Genomic DNA, 8,488 nt, shown 5'->3' on the forward strand with positions numbered 1-8,488 from the left:
AAGGAAGAACTGCAACAAACTAATTTAGGTATAGTGAAGATATTTCTACTCGGCTACAGGTCAGACCCTGGACGTAGAAACATATCAAAGATATATAAGGTGTTGCAAGAGCTAGTAGGGGAGGATACTGTATATATAAAGGAGAAATGGGAGAAGGAGAGTAACATCACGATGCAGATGGAAACATGGGAAAAAATAATCTTACAGCAGTGGAAAAGTACATCTGCTCTGTCTTGGAGAGAATTTGGGTGGAAAAATATAGTTAGGTTTTTAAAAGTTCCAGCTCAAAGCATTTCTCTGGGAGGAAGTACATCCTGCTGGAGATCCTGTGGCGAGAGAAGGGCAACACATTTTCATGTGTTTTGGGATTGCCCGGTCATTTCAAAATATTGGGAAGAAATTAAATTGACCATGGAGAAAATCATGAAAATAGTGATTCCATCAGGGTTTGAGACCTTGGCCTCTAGTTTCGCAGACCGGGCGAGGCAGAGGCGCAACGCACCTGCGCTTCGCCAACTGGGTGTGGCCAGGCGGATTTTGCAAGTTTGGCACACCGTGTGCCCTGGCGGAGCTACTCCTCTTTCCACCTCCATCCCTCCTACCTGCGCAAGTCGGAAAGAGGGAGGAGAGAAGGCGTGGAGTGGGTTTTACACACATCACACCAATCAAATGAGCCCCTCTCCTTGCCCTTAAATGCGCCGCACGAAGGTGTAATGAGAGTTTACTCAATTCGCCATGGCAGAAGAGAACAGCAGCGTCAGACGGCCAAACTTCTCCCAGGAGGAAACTGATGTTTTGGTCCGGAAGGTCCAAGCTCGCAGTGTCCGAATATACGGAACTGCGAGCAGACCTCCACGGGCTGATGATGCAAAGGTAGCCTGGGAGGAGGTCTCCCACAATTGTAAATCAATGTTGCATTTCTCTCGTGTGCGCGCTTTCTCTTTCTCTCTCGCAGTCTCACTCTGTTTCTTTTCTTTTGACTTTTCTAAGATGACAGATGCTGAATATATACTCCCCATCTGATGCTGTGGCTGTTTGTGGTTGGCTGAGAGGGATGTGAACTCATTAGTTTGCAGCTGTGTTAATCAAATCAGGTTGGGTTTCCATTACGCGTGCCAAACGTGCCAAACGGTGCCAATCCCCTTTGATCTGACATCAGATGTGACGGGACAGTCGATATAGAGATACATTTATGTGCTGATTGCAGATAGTTGCATTGAATAGTGGTTTTTTGGGTATTTATTGCATCGTTAATGTGCCTGATATTCTGGAAACCTGCCTGTGAGGTTTTGGTGACGTGTGCGCACTGTCCGCCGGTCAGCCAAACTTCGGCTTACACCGGCTGCGCTCCCCCTGCGCTGACAGTAGACCTGGTTTCAGCTGGCGAGCTTTTAGCGCACCTTCGGCGAAGCCTTTTGGCACGAAACTGTCACTGCGCCAAGCTGGATCTGTCGACACCTCCCCCTGCTGTGCCGCCACACCCATCTCAGCGCACCTCGGTCTGCCAAACTACCAAACTGAGCGTGCCTCGGGTTGCGCTGCTCGAAACTAGCTCTGCGCGGGGTTCGCCACCCTGCACCACCCTGTGCTGCGCCGGGAAACTAGAGCCCCTTATGTCTGTGATTAAGACCGGACAATGTGAAGGGGTCTAAAAACAAATATATCTATAATATTCTACTATTAGCGAGTAAGAAAGCAATCACAAGGAAATGGTTGGCAAAAGATGCTCCTACAGTCGAGGACTGGATCAAAGTTGTTCAGGATATTTTTATAATGGAGAAGCTAACATTCATTCTTAGGCTTGAACAAGATAAGTTTGAAAGTTAATGGAAAATCTGAATAAACTATATGGCAACATACAGGCAAGATACTGGGTAAAATTATAAAACCCCCTAGTTTTTGACTCCACTCATCTTGTTACGTTTTCTTTCTTTGTTTCAGCCATTACACTATTCTCAGTCAGAGTTATACATGCATGTAGCAAACTATCTTTATTTAATTTATTATTATTTTTATTTGTGTTGTTGTTGCTCTTGTCATCGCTGTTATCACCCCACTATAAGATAATGTTCTCAGGAGAAGTCATGGATAAAGGAAGGTGTATATGGGGTAGACAAATTTATTAATGTTACAGCTGTTATTGTCTATTTTTTATCTACTGCTGTATATCAATCTATTTTATTTATTCTATTTTTATTTTTCTAGTTATCATTATCATTTCTCATTTTTCAGATCCTTAACTTGCCTACCAATTCAGATACAAGTATACCTATATAGGAGTACTGTGATAGGAGAGAGTGTAGGTGCTTTTGCAATGATGTGAATTTTTATTTCTGTCTTTTTTTTATCTATCTATTTTTCTTTCATTATCTGCTTTGATGAAAGACTTGATGACATGTATAAAAAATTAAGAGCAACATGTATAACCTATTTTTTCTTCAAATAAAAAGTTTAATAACAAAACTAGAATGACTGTTTCATTCCGATGTGTTTAAGTTTGCCAATTTTGTTGCTTAAGCCTGGAAGAGAAGGCAGGAAATTTTGTTTAGTTAGCATTTATTTTGATTTCGTTTTTTTTTTTTTTTTTTCAGTTTTTCACGATAAATGCCTCTGTCAGTGATCCATGATCTTGGGCGTACAAAATGATGATCTGATTATAGATGATGCTTTTGCTGCTTTGTCCCATTTTCTTTCCTTTTAATGAATTCTGATTTTATGTTTGCTGGACTCTGATCCTGGCTTGCTCTGAATTTATGGTGTCTTGTGGGCTGGGCATAACTGCTTGCATGACACAATAATAAAGGTTAATTCATTCAGTTCATTGTAATCAACTGCCAGTTGTCTACCCATGGGGTGATTCGGTCTATAAGAGGACTGTATTGGCTCTAAACAAATATTGGTCTGGTTTAAACTGTATATGGCTCCACTGGTGTGTGTGTGAACTATTATTCTACATGTATGGGCCTGCACATGAGTGAGGCTGTTCTTACCTGTAGTCTGTGGTCCCTAGGCATGGCGGGCCTAGTAACGGGGCTAATTGGGTGTAAAGGGAGGGGTGTGTGTGTGTGTGTGTGTGTGTGTGTATTGAGACTCTTCAGCATCAGCTGCACCTGATCCGGCTGCTTGATTAAGATGTGTAATCTCCTGCATGAAACAACAGCTGACCAGCTCCCCTGGGTGGTGGCCACACACACACACACACACACACACACACACACACACACACACACATGTGCTGGTGGCCATGACAGCAGGCACCTTACAATCCCAGGGGATGGTACTCTCTATCACACACCTGGTATGTACACCTCCCCTGTCTCAAAGGTGAAGCCCCACAACAGAAAAACAGCAGTATTTTTTTTCTTTTTTTTCCCGTAAGGTTTTAGAATCACAGTGTGATTGTGGGAAAATGGAAACTAATCTGATCTTTGCATTAATCCTCAAAAATACGTAAATAAAATGCTTTATTCTGTGTAGCCATAATGAAGCTGTAAACAACCCGTAGCCAGCTGTAATAACACATTGTGTATATGCATGTTCCTGTATATAAACAATAATCGAGGTTCATATGGAGGTATTTCCTTCTATTGAAACATGCACTGAATGCTGCTTACACAGCTAAAGGGAAACGTGTTGTAATTCTGTCTTGCAAGTTACTTCTTGTTTGTAAGCTCTCTGTTCTCCATGAGGAAAAGCCGTATTTAGTGGTCAAAAGTAATTCAGTACATTTTCTCAAGTGCTGTATTTTGGTACAGTTCTAGTAGGTATTTGTCCTTTACTTGAAAATTTCCTCTTAATGCTTTATACTTCAACTTTACAACATTTCAGAAGGTACTTTTTCTCTGCTAGATTTACCATTCAGCTGTACTAGGCACACTAAGATATTAAAATCTAGTGATAAATCCAGACAAATATGATGCAATGTTAGGTAATTACACTACCCAACAAAATAGACACAAGTTGAAATCACTGTAATAATAGCTCCACAGCTCAGATGTAAATCAGAACATATACTACTGGTGATACTTCTGTATTTTAAATTCTAGGACCTTTATTTTTGATACTGTATTTTTGACATTGTAATATTGATACTCTTACTTACGTAACTTATCTGAATACTCTTCCACCACAGCACTCAAGTCACAAAAAACGGAATTGATGTTTTTTAGGCAAACATTTTTCCTTTCAGAATTTGTCATTCATGTTGTGAATGATTGTTGACTTCTCAGTTAGCCCTGACTGTGAGAGATCATTTTGGGGAGTATTTATGGATTAATGTTACTAATTATTCATGAAATTTAGCTATTGATCTGTAGTATCTTGTTGATTTGATGAGTCTGTGTATTTAGATTGTGTATTTAGATTGTACTAATGTAATTTGGGGTTTTTAAGATTTTACTTTTTCATTTTCTGTGTTTGTCCTTTAACATTTTGGAACCATGTTGGATGTTCTCACTTTATTGTGACATTCTTATTCCTTGACATCAGTGTGTTTTGTCAATCCATTAAAAGCCTCATTGAAACTACAACTTTATTTTTCTATATTTTTTTATTTTTTATTTTCTACTTTCTGTGCAATTATTTTAAACATAAATCCTTAAGCCATTTATGCATATATGTATGTATGTATATATATATATATATATATATATATATATATATGTATATACACACACACACACATACACACACACACACACACCACATATTCTAATGTATCAGTAATTTTCTGTCTGACGCTTAACATTTCTCCAGATTATTGCAGATTATTCAAACATTACAGCATGTACAACCACTGGGGGGATCTGATGCAGACACACGCACCCACACACACACGACTCCAATAACTTCCCTACCCCGGCAGCGTGCTGTGGGAGCTGGTCAGCGGCATCAGTCAATTGATTGAGTGCAGAGGAGGAGGAGGAGAAGGAAGAAGGAGCCGCAGGCCATGAGCAGCAGAGGAGGTGAAGACCTATCGGAAATCAGTGCACCATGAGCATTTCTGCCCCATATGGGCAAAACACGTGCTCAGACAGCTGCCACAGCCCTCTGCAGCCGGCCTCATCACACACTGAGAGGCAGCATGTTAACCGTGCAACGTCCACACTGTCAGGAGTCTTATCATGTTCACTTCTCATTGATTTCATCAATTAGGCCTCTTGAAATTGAAGTCCGTACTGTAAAAGAAATGGAGAAATACATTGTGATTCAGTTTCGGATGACAGCATTTTGTATGTTTAAGCCACATACAACAAACTGTACAAAGTTTACATTACTGCAGACCATTTCCAAACCATACCATGGAGTGAAAATCAACCTGAAGAGACTTAAAACTTAATAAATCCCATAATCCATCTGAGTGAACATCACATCTGTTGTTATTGTTGTCAAAGTGCTGCTATTGCAACGCAGACTTTTTTAATGCAATCTACACTCTCAGCTTCATTTTAATAGAATGATAATGCTTCTTTGACAACTATAACAGCAGATTTCTATCTTATTTACTTTATAGTAAGATTACAAGTTTCTCTTTTCAAAAACTGTATATTCTCGAAATATAAAAATTGAAGACCAAATTAGGTTTTAGTTTTATAATCATAAATTTCAAATCATATATATTTCTCAGGGAATTTTAAAGTCTCAACTATACACTGCTGTATATTGTAAAATCCCCTTTGTCATTATAAATCAAAAACGAACCCAAAAAAAACAATAATACTACTAATGATAAAAACAACAACAATATTAATTTTAACAACAACAATAATACTAAAAATAGTAATGGTGATGTAATGTTTTTATTTTTCTGATTTGCTGAGATGCAGTTGGATTCAGATAATAAGATAAATGACTAAAAATGGAAAAATATATTATTATTAATAATAATAATAATAATAATACTATTACAACTACTACTACAAATAATAATAATAATATTAAACTCTGTTTATATAGCACCTGTCATACAAGACATGCAGCAAAGAATGCTTTACAGTTAGAGCATTATATGCATTAAGTTCTTCACATGAAAATAGAGAGAATGGACATAAAACAGGCCAACAAGTCAGTTCAATATAGAAGGACATTAGGTGCCTATATGTAAAGCCCCATTTCCACCAAAGGTTACAATCAGCATTCATACTTAAATGACTCTGCAGTGGTCAAGGGCATTTATTGGCTCCAGATCCAATTGGCAATGATGGAAAGACAACACCCACGTGAACTCGTTAATTTTAGCCCCTTAACCAGCAAGATGCAATGACATGCCACCACAAAATACCGTCCATCTTCCTCCCAAGCAGTGCTCAAACATCGATCAAAATAAGCCTACACTGACTTTGAAAGAGGGACTGAATAGTCAGAGATATATGAAAATAAGTAATGCTGAATTCTACTGTTTACTAACCTGTGACACACCAAAACCAAACCAAAAAAAAAAAAAAGCCCACACTGAAAGGCATACTCGTCTATGCTGCAGAGCCATGTACATACCTCTAGCATACTATACTATACTATAGCCTGTTTTTAGTGGTTGTACCCATGTTTAAAGACCCTCGTACACATGCTAGTTAGGGTTGAGAAGGGGTATAAGTAGCACAGCAGTGACTTCAGACTAAAAAGTTATTTTGTAACTCCTCATTAAAAAATTTGTTATTAAAAAGCATCAAACCACAAATAATTCATTTTAAAATTGGAGTCCTGTGCCATTTTCATTTTTTTTCCCTTTCTTTCTGTGTTTTTTTTTTAACAGCAAGATAGAGCATTTGAACTGGGTCCCCTTCTTCATATGATAATAAGTATTGTTGTTGTTATTATTTTTAATATTATCATCATCATAAGACAAAGAAAGCCCTGGTTTGAGGAACACTGATATTTTTGAGTAGAATCAGCAGATTGCTGATATTCTGTGGCCATATTTATGGAATTTAAATGTAATGTACTGTAATAAATGTAATGTGATTTATTATTTTATCTGTCTATCTACACTCTAAAAAACTTGCTTAAATGCTTAAAATTAAGAAGTTTTTCAACATCAAAAATATGTATTAGGTAAGCAGGATGGAATTAAAATTGAATAAGCTTTAATAATTTGAGTGGTGAATATCAACACCTTTTGGATGAATATTAAGTTGATTCAACTTAATTAACTGACTTAATAGTGCCAGAGTTTTAACTACTTTAAAAGATGCATGCAAACTGTTACTTAATTTTTTGACGTTGAACCAGTTGAACCTATCTATCTATCTATCTATCTATCTATCTATCTATCTATCTATCTATCTATCTATCTATCTATCTATCTATCTGTCTGTCTGTCTGTCTGTCTGTCTGTCTGTCTGTCTGTCTATCTATCTATCTTTTTAGGAATGAGAATCACCTTGACACTGGGCAATCACTGTATCACCAATATCCTGACTTATGACATTGTTTTACATTAGCAGCTCCAGAATCGGTTAAGACTGTCAAGTGAACTCCTCAATCCTCAAACACACACAGAAAAATCGTTGTGATCAGAAAGGAACCTACATCAGTATTTTCATTTCAGACCCCAAATTTGAATCATGCAGCAGCCTGATTGTGGTTTCTATATGCCCTCATACATGTAGTTTTACATGCATGTCATTTTCACACACTGGCTGAAAACCAGCTTCCATCTTATCAAAATGCAAAGAGATCTTCAGCCCTCCATCAGGCCCATCTATAGATACAAGATAAGAAACATTCTCACACCCCAAACAACATCTCCAAAGTTATAGTGTTGTGGTTAATTAGAGCCTATTTATAGACTTGGTGGTGGTGATGGGGGGGGGTTGACAGAGAAGCTGCAGTACCCATTGGGGCCTCTGGATGCCAGTGTGGTGTCGGTAACAGCTTGCTTGGAGAGGAGTGGCGAGATGGGGGGGGGGGGGGCGATGAAAGCGATGGACGAGCCGGTTGAAGGCGAGGAGGAGTTGTTGATGTTCAGAGGCGAAAAAGCGACTGGAATCTTTTCTTTTCTTCATGTCTCTGTTGTCGGGTCCGGCTGCACCTCCCAGTTCCTCCAAATTCTGCAGCATCTGTGTGTTGATTTGTTCTTTTCCTACTCTGCCTGTATTCCAGCATGTGATAGAGGTACACCATGGTGTGGCAGACTTGTAGGCTGCCTAATTAATGCTCCAGAGCCTGGGAGGTGTGTGTGTATTTGCACTTCCAGCCGTATGTACTCTGTGTGACTGTGTGTGCACAAGCATTTGAGGGGTGTATGTGTTTATGTGTGTGTGTTATCCACCCCCACCCCCCCACCCCCCTCGGGGCGTGAAGCAGACTGCAGGGGCTGGTACAGGAACAGAGCTGGGATCATGGAGGCAGCACTGCAGGCATCTGCCCCCAGGAAGCAGCACCAGCCCCGCGCAGCTGGCACCAAGGCCTTCATGAGCCAGGAAATGGCACACCTCCCCGACTATCCTTCACAACCCCCCCCCCCCCCCCCCCCCCCCCCCAAACCCAC

General features: G+C 39.5%; 1 long non-coding RNA gene across 1 annotated transcript in view; it reads right to left on the reverse strand.

Annotated features, from left to right (window-relative positions):
• Positions 1-971: 971 nt before the first annotated feature.
• LOC126393951 (uncharacterized) overlaps positions 972-8,488 on the reverse strand; it is a 207,984-nt gene continuing 200,467 nt past the window's right edge. The window contains exon 3 of the long non-coding RNA XR_007570322.1: positions 972-1,353. This is a non-coding gene — a long non-coding RNA (uncharacterized LOC126393951). The remainder of the gene's footprint in view (positions 1,354-8,488) is intronic.

This window comes from Epinephelus moara, chromosome 8, assembly GCF_006386435.1.
Source record: "Epinephelus moara isolate mb chromosome 8, YSFRI_EMoa_1.0, whole genome shotgun sequence".
NCBI lineage: Eukaryota > Metazoa > Chordata > Actinopteri > Perciformes > Serranidae > Epinephelus > Epinephelus moara.